The following is a 16482-nucleotide window of genomic DNA, read 5'->3' as shown; positions in this document are numbered from 1 at the left end:
GGGTAAAAGGGCTAGTGTAACCACAACTATTAACAAATTGCAAAGTGCACAGGTAACCCAAGCTCTATGAGAGATATAGGCCGTGACCTTTGCGTGAGTGTTGTAATTTGAGCGTCACGGCGAGCATTGTGTAACGGTGAAATTATAAGGATTTGTATGGGAAAAAAAACTATTCCTACTTCAATTTAAAAAATACCAACGAATTTTCAATAAAAATATCCCTACCTGTACTCCCTTGTCTGTTGTCCAAAAACCACACAGGAAAAAGGACAACAGACAAGGGAGTTCAGGTAGGGATATTTTTATTGAAAATTCGTTGGTACCGGTATTTTAAAATTAAAGTAGGAATCATTCAGTTTCCCCATACAAATCTATATAATTTCGCCGTTACGCAATGCTCGCCGTGACGCTCAAATTACAACACTCACGCAAAGGTCACGGCCTATATCTCTCATGGAGCTTGGGGTACCTGTGCAAAGTGCTCATTCCATGACAGTGCTTATATATTCAAACGATGCATTAGCAAAGCGCAAAGTGCATGCTCATTCCACGACAGTGCTATAATAGTTCTATTCACCCTTATTTACTGAGAGAGGGAATGGTAACCGGGCATGTTTCCCACTCCAGCCAAAACAAAATTGCCGGTTATTCGAATGAAACGTTGATCTCACTAGAATTCAGCAGCTTCGAACTGGTAATGTACTATTCATTTAAAGGATTTTGGAGCCTGGAACAGGACACAAAACAGTGCATCCCCCGCTTTATATTCGCTTGTTACGGAGGCAAGAACCGTGATTTCTAGCGGATTCCCCGCCTACCAAGTGTGGAAATAAAATGGAGTGAATATGAAGGGAGACTCCCCGCATTACCCGGTCATGCCCGAGGGGGAAAGGGAGGGGGGTGTGTCAAATGATCGGTGCATTACTCCTGAGATGTATAAATTTATTCCACAAGTGCGTGTTGGATAGTCATCTCATATCCAACAAGCACGAGTGGAGTGATTTAAAAAAAAATCACTTTATTCAAGTGTCGATGTCTTTAGCACAGATCACTAATTGGGGACACTTACCAAATCGAATTGGAATTTAGAAGTGTTGGTTTTTAAGGAGGGGGGGAAAACCAGAGTGCCCGAAGAAAAAATCTCGGAGCAAAGACGAGAACCAACAACAGACTCAACCGACATATGACGCCGAGTTCGGGAATCGAACACGGGCCACATTGGTGGGAGGTGAGTGCTCTCACCACTGCGCAATCCCTGCTCCCCATGTGAGAGTGGAGTGATTGTTTTCATAACAACCACAAGACAGGACAATATGCAATGGTCGCTATTTCTCAGGCATGGTATAATGCCAATTATGGCTCATATACCATGGCCGGTACGCCAGTCAAATCCCTAGAACTACATGATACAATGATCCAGTTTTTACCTGCAGGTAAGGGAGGTAAGTTGGAAAAAAAGAAATGCCGTAATCCGGAACCGGAACCCTCGGAATGACCATAATTAAAAAAGAAATACTCAAAATAACAAATTAATAAATAAAAACAAATAAATAAATAGATAATATTGATAAACAAATACAAAAACAAAAAAAAAAAACAAAAAAAAAAAAACACAAAAGAGAACCAACATGTAAAGAGTATAGGCAGTTTTTTCAACCAGCCCATGCCTTACACCTACTGTGGGGTGCACTTGGGCAAGGTTGCTCGGCAACCTTTCCCCCATCTTCCCCCCCCCCCCCCCCCTCCCTCCCTGCAGCATCCCTTCAGAAATAATATGTAATATGGAAAATGGTTCACTTCTAATACAGTTAATAGCTTTAGGCAAGAATTTGCTTTTGTGAATTTCATAAGCGGCATGATTTTTGTTTTTAACTTACTTGCAGAGGTTTCATGGAATACAGAACTTGCTTGGGTTTTTACGCACAATTTTTTTATTCATCACTTTTCACAGGGGAGAATTTTTTTTAGATCTGCCCACCACAACACCCCCTACCAACCCTTGAGCGAAAAAATGAACATAGTCCTTCCCTAATACAGTTTATAGCGTTGGGGAGATAAGTGAGGCTTAAGGTCGCGCTACGGCAGTAGTTTCTTTTAAACTGGTCTTGTTTGTTCTCTTTTGTGTTTTTCTTTTTATTTGTTCATTAATATTATTTATTATATGGCTGGCTCCGCGAGCGGGCAAGATGAGTCAAATCCTGCGCTGTGATTGGCTACCCGAGCGGGCAAGATGGAGCTATCTTGCCCGCTCGGGATTACCCGTTGCCCGTCCGCTTGGCATCGAAAGTTTAATCCCAACAACAGTGCAATCTTTTCTTGTTGCTTGTAAGATGAAACAAAATTAAACTGCAGGTGCGATACCCGTATATCGTAGGCTATCTAGCGTTTGTTTATTTTTATTGTTCTTCTGACCGAAAGACCAATAAAAATTAAAATGCATTAGAAGGAGTACTTGAAAAGCAACATTAATTTCTGATTCCAATAGATGTTGTTTCAACCTCTCGAAATATTTTTTACAGTCAATATTTGACACAAAGCACGATCCGGCTGACGGCAAATGGATTAGAAGTCTGTTTATCATATGGCTGGGTCCGCGAGCGGGCAAGATGAGTCAAATCCTGCGCTGTGATTGGCTACCCGAGCGGGCAAGATGGAGCTATCTTGCCCGCTCGGGATTACCCGTTGCCCGTCCGCTTGGCATCGAAAGTTTAATCCCAACAACAATGCGGGTTTTCTTTGATTTTCTCGTTGTTTTGGGGGTAAACGCTCACTAAAAAGTTCGGTAAACTCTCTCAACATTTACCTAAAGGAAAGGAAAGAGAATGGAATCGTCCTGGTGTAGTGAAAATTTTGTTTCAATTACAATGAATGTGAGTTAAATCGGTGAGTTGCTCTGCGTGTAGTATTTTAGATAGAGTTGATTTTGTAAAACTTATTGTCTCAAGTCGAGTGTCAAATTGATAAGTTCTATAGGTTTGCAATGACTGTATTATTTTAAATCATAGCGTAGTGGAAGTTGCGTTAAGTGTTTAGAGCAGTTTAGAAAAGTATTTTTTTCAAGTTCGCCGAAGAAGCTCACTTTTTTAATTTAGCCGCGTCTTGCTTGTTGTAAACAACAAAATCTCGTCAAAGTTTCGCCCAGTTTTCTGATTCACCCGCTCTTTTTTTCGGCTTAAGTTTGCATATAATCTCAGAATCTATTGTTTCATTCAAGAATTAATGATTGGAAGCCGAAAACTGTGTAAAAATGTTTATTATTTACGCCACCGCGCGATCGACTGAAAATGGCGAGTTTGCCGGATTCCATTCAAATCTTCCCGGTATTGCGAAAATCTAAATTTTTCGTTCTCAATAATTGCATACTCCCTTTTAATAAGCCATTATAAAGTTAGAGCCCTAAGATAATTTAGGATTCCTTGTTTTCCACGATTACATGCTAATCCAAAAATGCACTAAAAATAAATCTTGCACCGGCCGGCTATGAAGAATTTCTTTTCGAGTAGAGCATTTTCATGTCCTGTTTTGTTTTGTTGTCGTAGTTTTAACTTGAAGGTAAAGCCATATAATAAATCCTTTATTGACCAAGCTTGTTCGCTCAAGATGGCTGGATATTGGCCTCGTTCTTTTTTTGCGTTTTTATGGACCTCGACTTCGTCTCGGTCCATAAAAACGCAAAAAAGAACTTGGCCAATATCCAGCCATCTTGACCTCACGCTTGGTCAATAACGCATATTTATTTATTTATTTATTTATTTATTTATTTGTTTTTATTTATTAATTTGTTATTTTTGAGTATTTGTTTTTTAATTATAGTCATTCCGAGGATTCCGGTTACGGTTCCGGATTCCAGCATTCAATCTTTTTCAATTAACCGGTACGGGATACAAAGTCCAACAATTTACGGTAAATGGGAAAAATGATCATGTGACCATGTTTATCCTACATTTGCCGCTCGCTGTTTTTAAGTTTCTCAGTAAAATTGAGTAGTTTTGCGTTAGTATTAAAGGTCAGAATTATTTGTACACTATTCTCATCTATGTGCTCGTTTTTCAAGAAAATATTAACGCGGCGAATCTCACGTTTGCGGTTTGCTGTAAACGCGAGTTCACGTGTAAATAAATCATAGTGATTGAAACAACCTAATTAATCGAAACGTACTGAAGAATAAAGACTAAAAACGTAACATAAACGGGTGAGATGGCAGTCAAAACGCAGGCGGAATTCGAATTACGTTTGAGAGGTGTTTAACGTTACGCCATCTTCAAGTTACTTTTCGATAATTTCTGTTAACAGCAAACTGTATCGGTCTTTAACTTCAAAGTTATTGACGAGTGTACTAACATCTCTACCGGGGAAGAGCTTTTCTAACTTTTTTCCCCTCAAACAGAATTGAACAACGAGCTAACAGCGAAGTGGCTCAATTCTGATCTTTTGAAGAGAATAAATACGGAGGGTGTAAACTTCAGGTTGACGTTTGCAGGTTAAAAATTAAAATATAGAAAACATAAAAAATAAAGTACGTAAATTATGATCATCCGGGTGAGTGTAGTCCTGAGAAGGACAGTTTGTGGTGACTTTGACTGACGTTTCGACAACCTGAGCGGAAGTCATCTTCAGAGTCAAGTGAATTGTGGAACGTCAGTAGGTGGTATATACGTCTCTGGTTGTTAACCTGATTGGTTAACGAAGTTCAGATGTTATTGGTCGTTTGTCAGTAAGCTGTGATGTTATTGGCTGTGAAGGCTGTGAAGGTGCGTTTCGATCCGTCTTTTGTTAGTCAAAAAGTCCGTGGGTCTATTGTTAGTAAAATGTCTATTGTTTGTTTGTTTCGTTGTTGCTGTCAATAAGTCGTTTGTGTGGTGACAAATATTTTTTGTATATGGTTTGTATATGTGCCTACTGCACAAATTACTATCAACGACTCACTCTGGAAAGCTGGTTTACTAACTTAGAACAAACGCCACTCAACCATTGCCTACAACTACCTGTACCATACAAACGACTTATTGACAACAACAACGAAACAAACAAACAATAGACATTTTACTAACAACGGACTTTTTTGACTAACAAAAGACGGATCGAAACGCACCAATTACTTTTTACAATCTTCACAGCCAATAACATCACGGCTTACTGACAAACGACCAATAACATCTGGACTTCGTTGACCAATCAGGTTAACAACCAGAGACATATATACCACCTACTGACGTTCCACAATTCACTTGACTCTGAAGATGACTTCCGCTAAGGTTGTCGAAACGTCAGTCAAAGTCACCACAAACAGTCCTTCTCAGGACTACACTCACCCGGATGATCATAATTTACGTACTTATGACATGACTCCTGGGTTCAAGCCATTTACAATAAAAAATAAATATAAAAAAAAAAACTCGCATAAATACACTTGCATAATAAGATGTCTTACTCTGGTTTATTTGAATGAATCTATTAGCTAAATACGTCATTTGAAAGCTAATAGAACGTAGATAAGTGAAATGATTTGGAAGACTCGATGAGATAAATGTCGATAATATCGCCGTGTTTCATTCATTGTTTATTTAGGCGCAGCTTCCTGGTTTTGCTATTTCGGTGTTAAAAATAAAAATTAGGCTAAGTATCAGGTCAAATCATTTGCGGATTGGTCCTTTAAAACCCAGCCCAAATTCTAATATGACTATTTACTTGCTATCGTCCTATAATATGGCCGCGCTCCTCGGTCAATTTCTCTGATTATCTGAAGAACGCAGTTTTGCATTAACATTTGAATTCACTTTCGACAAATTTATTTACTTCCCCTGTACTATCAACGCGGGAGAATTGGTGCAGCTCAAAGATGTGCTCCTGGGATTTGGAGATATATCTGTTAACAAAAACGTTAATACATATATATTTTATACATATATTTTTCAGAAATAAACCACATTTTTAGACTTTCTAGGCTGATGGAATAATAGTAGTCCAGAACAAGACTTTAATTAGGGCTCTTCACAAAAGAAGCAAGGTCAAAGAATACTATAGACCTGGTACAGAAGGCTTGTCTTTGAAATTGGACATGACACTGACATTTGAACTGACATGAGACATGGCCTATGTGTTGACAAAACAAGGGTGACATTTGGCAATTATTAACGGCACCAACGCAACTTAAATCTCACCCAAAACCCGGTCTTTTAGCGGTCCAGTCTAGCTTCCTACAACAGAATCGGCTTAATCGGAGTAATTATAATACAGCGTTTTAAATTGATTTTTCGTCTTCATTCTAGATTCATGACGCAACGCGAAACTTTTTCTGAATTTAAGTATTTTGTTCAGTCGTAAATTAATTGCTCCCTTGATTCTAGAAGAAAACTCGCTGCTTTATTATATCAAAAAATTGCGATGCCCAATTAGCAAGAAGACGTTTTAACTTCCAAAATTTAAAAGGTGACCAAAAACTTTCGCGTCTTTTGAAGTAACTCGTCACAAGGATACTTCACAATCGGAATCCAATAGGCCAACTTGTGCTTATGAATGCCGTAATAAAAAGAAAAATTCACAGCTTTAAACCTTTGAATTCCTCTTTATAATGTCCGGCATTTAAATTGAGTTTTGAAAATTTTTTCGGAAATCTTTCCGACAAAAGACGCATGCACATTAACTGAAAAAAAATAAATGAAAACTGTTTAGGAAACATTTGTGCTTAATGCTGTAATGAAAAGAAAAATTCACAGCTTTATACCGTCAAAAAATTAGGGAAATATTTACGGAAACTCTGAAATCTCGCTTGCGATGTTCAAGATTTGCAAACTCTGTTCAAATTTCAAAAATACCGAACACTCGTGAAGAAGGTTGACTGTTAACTTAACGCAAAAAGTCAAACATTCATTCCATACGACCCGTTGGAGTATATGGTGAGAATTTGTAGAATATATGAATATATGGTAGTTTTTGAATTAGAAACTACAAACTGATTGGCTACTTTTAGATAGTATGATGTAGTTTAGGTCAGCACTGAAAATAATTCTGCACAAGCACAATTAAGCGCTAAGTTTTAGAGAGTAGACCCTCAAGGAAACTAATTTGAAACTACCTAGGCTATTTGGGAATTTAATGGGATAGGCAGTGGTATTGGTATGCAGAAGGGTGAATAAAAAACCGCAGGGCTCAAACAGATTAGGCTACATTAAAAAATGATTGGACATGTACAGTTAGTGGACAGACTCATAGCTGCCAGTCGAATACTTTATTCAGTCTCTTTCATCAGATTTTAAAATAATTACGTACGTGTTACCAAGCGCAAGGGCGTGATTACTAAAGGGACGAGTCAATTGTTACACTCTGACTCTAACTTAGGTATATTTTTTTTAATGTGTATCTGAGATGGCAGACCGTCAATATTTGTTTGAGTTCCTAGGAAAAATATTACGATCCTTACATGCCTAGCTATTTTTTTTTGACATTCGTGTTTCATAATATAAATAATCACATGCAAAAGTACCAGTAACTATCGCATGCAAAAATGAATTTAAAAAGAACTGAAAATATCTCGGAATGAATACTAATAAACGTGCCAAAGAAAACAGCAAAGAGTTATAATGACTTAAAGTATGAAAATAAAAATAAATAGAGCATCTTCAAACCTGATCACTCCCGGAAAGCCACCATCTTTTATTTATTTATTTATTTATTTATTTATTTATTTATTTATTTATTTATTTATTTATTTTTTGTGAGAGGAGGAAGGAACTTTCAAACCAGTCTCACTTCGCGTCAATCGTCGCCCAAAGGTTGAGTGGTATTCCTCTGCTACTCAACCCATCTTCTCAACCAATGAGATAGCGAATCAAAATCAATCGTGAATGGGCCTTTTGTACTAACTGGTCACATGATAAAAATCCATACTGGATGGCAAAAAAGCGTGGCATCCTCCACTGGGACATCGAGAACAAGGGAAAGACAAGCTTGACAGGTTGGAATTCCTTTGTGTTCGAATCTACTACATGTTTTTGTCAACCAGTATGGCGGATTTTGTACCATGTGACCAGTTAGTGCAAAAGGCCTACCGCTCACACTGGTTTTACCGCGCTTCGCAGCGGTTGCTTGCATCCGCGTCAAGGTCTGATTGTTTCATTATGTTAATAACGTTTCCTGATTCCTTTCAGAATGTTGTTGTGCAAGTGATTCTGGGTCGGAAAAACATAACGCGTTTTGAAAGTACAGTCGAACCTCCCGTAAGCGACCACCCATAATGTCAAGGATATGTGGTCGCTTACGGAAGGTGGTCGCTTACCAGAGGTCAGACCACAGGGGTCTTAATTTCGGGTAATTTACATATGGTAATTGCGGAGACCTAACCCTTTTGCCAGTGCTTATCGAAACCCATAGTGATAACTTTTCTTAGCTACAGGTATATTAAGACTGGTCCAAAATTATTCTAGGCAAAAAATCTTAGGGTCTATGGTGATTATGGCTTTTATCTCACAAATTATGCACCGATTAACTCGAAACTTCAACATCCTCCCACCCCCCCCCCCCCCGGGCAAACCCCGGGCATTTGAACTTTTGAAGATTGGATCGTTCAAATTCCCGCCCCCTCGGGCCAAAATGGTGTTCAAATGCCCCTCCTAAAGAAAAATCGTTGTCGGCTCCTGTCATGAGTTACTACAAAAGCCACAACTTTAACATTGAAACTAATGATTGGAAATTGAATTTATTAAGTCGGACAATGTCAATCAGCAAGCGTAAGCTGCTCTAACACCGAAACACGGCGAAGGTTGTTTAACGAGAAATACATAATAACATATTTGAAATGAGTTAGCCGGCTACGCAGACTGTTCGAGTAGCAGGGTATTCTGCAGTTTAAGCCAAAGTAGCGGTTTTTCATTCGCAAATGTTTTTTTTTTCTTTAACTGTTCACTGCTGTTTTATGGCTATTCTAAAAACCTCTGCAGACACAAATGCGGGAGAAAGGTGCAGCTTGACTGATTGCATAAAAAACTACATCGTTTAAAGAACTAGAAATACATATTAATTAGTTAGCCGGCTACGTAGAATGCTTTCGAGTGGCAGGATATTCTGCAACTTAAGCCAAAGCGGTTTTTCATTCGACAGTGTTTATTTCTTTCACTATTCACTGCAGGACAAAGCCGCAGCTTGACTCATTGTATAAAAAATCTACATCGTTTATATACAATCTATAAAAACAAATTAATATCTAAGCATCTCACTTTTGAAGACCTTTTTTTGTAACATTTTTTTGTAATGCTGTATCTTTTCCTTTAAACTCCTCCATCTCGTCCAAACACGTATTTATAGCTGTTAGCGACTTCGGCGCCCCCCCCCCCCAAAAAAAAAAAAGCGATTTGAAACCTGACACTTCCGGTTCAATTTTCCCCACCCCACCCGGGCAAGGTCAAATTCCCCACCCCCGGGCACAGAGAATAGTCAAATGCCCGGGGTTTGCCCGGGGGGGGGGGGGGGGGAGGGATGCTGAAGTTTCGATTTGATCGGCGCATTACTTAATACAGCGATTGAGACAATTATTGTGAAGAAACTTGACTCTTTTCTTACTTTAAATAGCGCTGTGTAAATGTTCAGGGAACGGAACATAAGCAAAAAGATAAGAAAGATAAAAGATAAGAAAGTTTTTCTTTCCTACAAGGGATTCAATCTGATTAAAGTTTATTTCAGTGAGAAGTAAAGTGCATGTGTATTTTGTCAATTGTTTCAATGCTAAGCTATATCGGTAAACACTTCTGCAGACTGCGAGATTTACGGCGTCCGCTGTAATGATGTGGCCAATATGTTAAAGCGACACATTTTTCAATTTCCGCTTGTGAGAGATACAGCAGATTGTGTGTCAAGTGGTCGCCTACGGGAGGTTAAAAACAATTGAAAATTTCAAACAATCATCTCTTAAAGTGGTCGCTTACGGGAGGTGGTCGCTTACGAGAGGTGGTCGCCTACGAGAGGTTCCATCTATAGCGATTTGACCTGAAAACTTTTCGTATTTTGGAAAAGTGGTCGCTAATGAGAGGTGGTCGCAAAGGGAGGTTTGACTGTACTCACTCTACGTTTTACGAATATGCCATGGAAGATGTAAGGACTGTCAATATGTTTTCTGTTTCCATCGACACGTGAATGTTTTCCCACAATATTTTTGGTTTATTTGTTCAGTCTTTGGTTACTAGACAACAATAGTGTTACCTCGTTAACGTTTCTACAGGAAGATCTTGTAAGGCAAAACTGTCCAAAAAGACCCTTTAATTAACCCCTTCCCTATCAGGGTCTTTACCTTCATTTTTTTATGAGCTTCATAGTTTGTCTTAGAACATCATTTTACATGCAGACAAAATCCTATGCAGCGTGATCTAATTCACAATTAGATTATGAGCTCTCGATTTCTATTGCGTGATAGCTGATGAGGGCGCAGCCCGAATCAGCCATCACGCATAGAAATCGAGAGCGAATAATCTAATTGTTTTAGTATAAATCTACTAGTCGATCTAAACAAGTAAATTATCTATTTCCTCATCTCAGACACTTCGAAAACGCGACGAAGCGGCCGCCATTTTGTTGAAAACCGCTACTCACTATCTATCACAGAATAGATAGCGAGTAGCGTAGCCAATCAGAGAACGGCATTCGTGATAGAACACTGGTGGATTTATACTGATTATAATTATTAGTAACTGTGATTTGCTTATCTTCTTTCACTTGACGACCCTAGACCATGTTCCCTGACTGTAGTACGTTGGGGTATAGATCGAAGCCTGTTCACCATCCTCACGTCAGTAACCTTTGTTAACAAAATCAAAAATGTCTCCTTTGAGGTCCACAGCACGAAGTAATCAGGCCATGATTGCCAAATGGCGGCCATCTTGGATCCGCCATCTTGGATTTCTGGATTTTCCCTGCAGAACTTTAGGAATACACTGAAATTGGACGAAAAGTAACCAAATTAAATAAAGTAACACTAATATGAGCTAAAAACATAAAAAAAAAAAACGTTATGGGAAGGAAAGGAAAGTGATTTTTCCCTACTATAATAAAGGATTTATTATTTTCTAAAAAAAGCTTGGTTGCCATGGTAACACCAAAGTTAATCTGAACAAACCGACTACATCAAAATTTTCCAGACAAACTTCTCAATAAGTCCTGAATATTTAGAACGTTTGCTCAAATATTAAAAATGTTTTTCAGGTTCAAAGTCGATGCCGCCAGAATCCGCCTTTCCCCACCCCCTCCCCAATCAATCTAAATAGTAAAAAGAAAATGTTGTTTATTTTCTCATAGCCTGCAGTGCAGGCGTTTTTCATGGGCGAGCGCTGAATAATAAATTTAGCTCGCGTATTTGAAGGTATTTCTCAAATTAGCAGTTGGTGATCATGATAATTTTAGTAAATTATAGAAACTAATGCTGCCTTCTAAATATACTACAATATCACCTCGTTCAGTCGACTTCGCTGTACGGCCTAGTGGGCTGAGAATCAGTAGATATCCTCTGTTACTTTGGTGGATGACTCTTAATTGGTAGAAATTAACTCAGCCTCGTATAGGCAAACCCCATTGACGTAAGCCTCATTTCTTATTTGAGAAATTGAAAACAAAAACTGTTTGTGCGCAAGTCGTGATTGCGGAAATATCGTTGTTTCCTTAAAGTAATCTTTTTGTTTCGACTACAAAAACTAAAACTACCCTTAATTAGCTTACTCTAAGAGCAGCAAAATGTGCTTCGTTTACCATTCGGTCATAACCAACCTAGCCAAGCTGTCAAAATGTTAAATGAATGCTATCGTGAGATTTTAACGAAGCTTGTTTGGTGCTCAACAATCTCATTCATTAGGTATCCAAAAATAAATAGTCCAGGTTGATTGCTTTGTAAATTCACACTTGCTCGTATTTATTCTGCAGATTGGAAACTCGGTAGGAGGGTCTGGAGGTTATGGAGGATACAGTGCGTCTTTGAAGGTTGATGTAAACACGTTTAAGCAATCAATAAACGAGGGGAGCAAATTTATGTCCGACAAGACGGTTCTTACAGCTGGAGGATCCGACCTGCCCGAGCCCATAAGAGTTCGACTGATACCAATGTACAAAGCCGTCCATTATGACTTTTTCAAACACCTCAAAAATTCTCGCTTGTCGGGATGCGATTCCGTTCAGTCCATGGCGCAAAAGAGCTAGAATGTTGAGAGAATATTGGAGGAATACCCTAAGTTAAAAGGAGCTATACTACCTGAAGGTAAAATCTCTTCCAAACTACAGGTCTCTTTCACTTCACGAAAAAATCGCATTTACCTCTAACCCGCTTGCGGTAGTGCCAAAGGCCGGGGGATATTCGTCTTTGCAAAACCTTTGACATAGTCAAAAGCGCCTTAGACGTTGGTTCAAGGTAATGCGTTTATGATTGTCATCAAGGGTAGGGCAAAGATGCTGTCAAATATCAATGCCTTTGACTTGTACAAAGTTACCTTAATTATTATTTAAGGTGTGACACGTTTGATGTGTGCTACTAAAGAGAGGTACTAACACCCTTGATCGTGGTACAATTTTCAGATCCTGACTTGAGAATACCTCTCACATGGCGCAAGGGTACTTATGGCCTGCCAATGCCAAAGTCTGGATGTCCCAAAGGAACAAACTTTCCTTGGCACAAGGGGACCCGTTATCAGGAAACTGGAGATTCTCGCTCAGACAACAAATGGTCGGTCCATCATGATTTGGCTGGCCGTGCTAAAAAAAATGATATGGAGCAAAAGTTTTGCATGAAGACACTGTCTGATGGTATTCTGAATTGGCCAAAGGGGAAATACTGCATCTTTAAGAAAGGACCTTGCCCTAAAGGTTGGTAACAAACAGAATTTAGTGTAGACACGATAATGTCTACAACAACTTTGACCTCTCACGTTTAAAGATTTCTTTACTTTTTCAAGGCTAATCTCTCTATGTTCTGAAACCTATCTAGACCGTACTTTTCTTCGTCTTCTACGGAGAAGAATATCATTTGTGCGACAAAACGTAATTCCTTTGACGTCTGCAACGGTAAAACCAATATAGGAGCACTAAAACAGCTAAAAACTATAAAAGCTTAACCATAAAAAAAACATGTTTACTAAAAAGATTAAATTTAGAAATACAGTTGAGTATAAAAATAAGCAAAAAAAAACGGAACGACGTTTCGGTGTCATCTTGGCACCATTGTCAAGTAAAGAATGCAACAGATAATTTATACATAAAGTAAAGGAGTGAAATAGAATAAATTAAATTAAGACTAAAAGTAACTGGCCGGTGTTCATTCAAAGAGGTGTTATAAAATGAGAGTTATGTCCGTTAGACAAATAGTTTCGTGCAAATGGAGTCTGACTGGGTGTTTAGACTCGGTTTCTCCTTGCGGATCAAAAGCATTTGAAAGATTAAGCAATCAAGCTTTCCCTGACATTTCTTTAGGAAGGTGAAGTTGCTTGTTAGGTCGCCAATTGTGTCAACTTGGTGATTATTCTTTAGGTATTTCCCGATGGCGGAGAACCGATGGTCATCAATGTGTTGATGAAGGTGACGGCTGGTATAGCCGACGTAATCTGCATCACACAGATCACATACAAAGTGATACACAACACACTGTTGATTGATCACGGGTAGCTTAGGCTCCTGCACTTTAAGATCGTCACCAAGTTTACATAATTACAGCTTCCGAAAACTGGTTGTAGAATGTGGTCAATTTTGTTGCTAAAGTCAGAGAGATGTTTCTTTACTATGTCAGCTGACCTCTGGTTTTTTAATTGGTAAGACTATCCAATGGATGTTTTCAGTTTGAGGCGTCGATAGCATGTCTCGTGACATCACAGAAGTAACGAAGTGGGCGATGGTAGAGTTGATAACAGAATTTGGGTACTTGAGTTTAGAGAACATCAGTTTGAGGCGTTCACATTCTGTTGTGAATAGATCCCAGGACGACGAAAACCGAAAATCATAGTTTAACATTGCCTAGACTAGGGATCTTTTGTAGCGGTCATCGACATGACTCTGATAGTGATCAGGAGAAGACTGGTGTTTGTTGCTTTACGGTAAACACTTGTTACTAGCTTACAGTCTTTCTTACATACTTCAATGCCGACAAATGGCAGCCTACCATTGGTCGCGATCTCCATGGTGAAAGATGTGGAAGGATGACAGTTGTTCAATGTCACTAGAAAGCCTTCAGCTGACGGTACATCTTTGATTGCAGGAGTGTTATCCACATAGCGTTTGTAGAAATCTGGCAATTTGTTCTCGCTTCATAGTTTTTCTTCGATAGAACAAAGAAAAGTAACGACGGTTTCAAGGTGCTTCTCATTCATTAGTAAAGGGTGGTAGTGTTTAAGTGGTCGTCCTCGTGTCTTAGGTCTTTCCGAGCTAACGGTGCCAAATTTAGCTGTGTAAAAACAGGAATATTCCATTTTCTAAAATCAAAAAAACATTGTTTCGTTGCCATGGTAACATCAAATGCGTTGAACACTGACCATTCACACCAACTTGTTTCCATATAAATTTTTGAAAATATCACGAAGTTTTGGAGGCCTCTTATATGAAAAGAGCTTTGAACATTATAACGTATTCCTAACACCACAGACTGGCCGTTTTTTATGAGAAAACAAAATAAAAAACGCGGCTTCAGTTGCTAGCTAAGTAAGTTACTAACAAAAGTAAAACACCGCCAAAAAAAAAAAAAAAAAAAAAAAAACAGCAATATAAGAACAAGCGAACGTAAGAGTTAGCAGGTAAGTTGTTGTGATCGTGAGTGATTCAATGTGTGGGTGAGTTGGATTGATGGCAAGAGAAAAATTTAACTAATGTACCCTTTCTATCTTCCCTTTCTCTAATTGAGCGAAAGGAAACGGAGCGACTTGGTACAGCAAGGTCATTTTTTTAATACCTTTTTTATTCATTCAGGTTTCAAACAGGGATGGATAAAATGGGATGACGAGGATACATGGGGTAGCAACAAGAACAGCAGAACTGGGTCGCTGCCAGAGGGCAAGTACAATAAGGACACCAAAATGAAGTACTGCTGCCGCAGAGATGGTTAATTTCGCAAACCAATGAAATAATAAAAAAATAATACTCCCCACTGACTCCCCCTTCATCCTGTATAAGGCAACCAATCAGTGTCAGTATGTCAAAGGCATGAATTTTAGAGAGGATTTCTTCAGGTGGGACACTGAAGACCCTCTCTCAACTGACAACGACTCTGGGGGATCCAGATCCTATGGAGAAGTGGACAGAAACATCAAGCTTCATTACTGCTATTACTATAACTAGGAATAATCCTAATGAAGCAAGGTCACTCACAGGAAATCGTTGAGCCTTAAAATTTGTTACTTCGTAAACGCGTTATAAAGAGTTTAGCTAATAGCAACTGTATTGGTTAATCGATAACAATAAAGAAAGGAGATCCTGATGCTGCGACCCTTTGTTACGTGTGTTTGATTATCCCTTTGTTGCTTTTACACGCTTGAAGAGTCCCTCAGCTTATCTCCTTATGACAGACGGCTGTTTATGTATCAAACAGATAAACATGATACATGTTTTAATTTTGGGCTATGGCAGCTCTTAGCAAAAGTGGCATTTTCCAGATGGCCGTGGATAGACCAACTTCATCTACACTGCACTGCTTTTAAATCGCCACTTCTTTAACAGAAATTTCACATGGTCCAAGAGTGACCACGTATCAAATGAAATCTCAGCTCTGTAATACGGATTTCTTCATAAACGCTGATTTAAACATTTCCTTGAAATGCCGGATAGTTTGCTTCTCCTAAAATGACCGAGAAGCATATGAACTTTACTATGCACTATGTTGCCTTTGTCTTATAACACACGCGGGCACTCAGTTCTAATCTAACTGACCATCCCAAACGACTGTGTTGCGCATGTGTTGATACGTTTAGTCCCACTCCCGTTGCTTCTCCTCATAAGTTTACTCTTCGCGCGCAGCCACCGATTCATTTTCCAGCATGATAACGTGCTTTGGCCTACCTTCGAAAAGGTTACTGCTCGAGGTCAAAGCTTGGATTAAGTCTTTCTTCACCCTCCCTCCCCCCACCCCCTTCCCGCCACCACTGAAGCAAAAAAAAAAAAAAAAAAAAAAAAACCGGCACCCTCTTGTCCTACTCAGGAGACAAACTTCTTAAGACGATTCCTTAAAGAAAGTTTCTAACAATGTAATGTATATTTTATGCCAATCTACTTTACACGTATTCCTTGTTAAACAATATTCTCTTAGCAAGTCCGTCTGACCCTGTTGTAAAATACTAACCTAAGACTAACTGTTCAGACTAGAAATAAGTGTGACCGCCCCATGAAGTTGGCAATATGGTATGAATGCAGTTAAAGGGTAATGGTGTCGCGGTTGAATGGCGCATTTTGAAATGCCCATGTGGCTTTAATGCCGTAATTGGAAAGGTAATCGAACTATGCTAGGTAAAGAAATGAAAATATGAAAATAAAATGAAAATT

At 38.9% G+C, this 16482-nt stretch overlaps 1 long non-coding RNA gene across 1 annotated transcript; it reads left to right on the top strand.

Annotated features, from left to right (window-relative positions):
- The first annotated feature begins 10044 nt into the window (after positions 1–10044).
- On the top strand, positions 10045–15051 carry LOC146474547 (uncharacterized). Its single transcript, XR_014866139.1, has 4 exons — positions 10045–10083; positions 11899–12229; positions 12544–12831; positions 14917–15051. It is a non-coding gene; the product is annotated as an uncharacterized LOC146474547 (long non-coding RNA).
- Positions 15052–16482: the final 1431 nt, after the last annotated feature.

The sequence above is a fragment of the Pavona decussata genome, unplaced genomic scaffold, assembly GCF_977016875.1.
Source record: "Pavona decussata unplaced genomic scaffold, jaPavDecu1.1 SCAFFOLD_88, whole genome shotgun sequence".
In the NCBI taxonomy this organism is placed as follows: domain Eukaryota; kingdom Metazoa; phylum Cnidaria; class Anthozoa; order Scleractinia; family Agariciidae; genus Pavona; species Pavona decussata.
The sequence above is the reverse complement of the archived record's forward strand: the minus strand, read 5'-3'. Positions and strand labels throughout refer to the sequence as shown.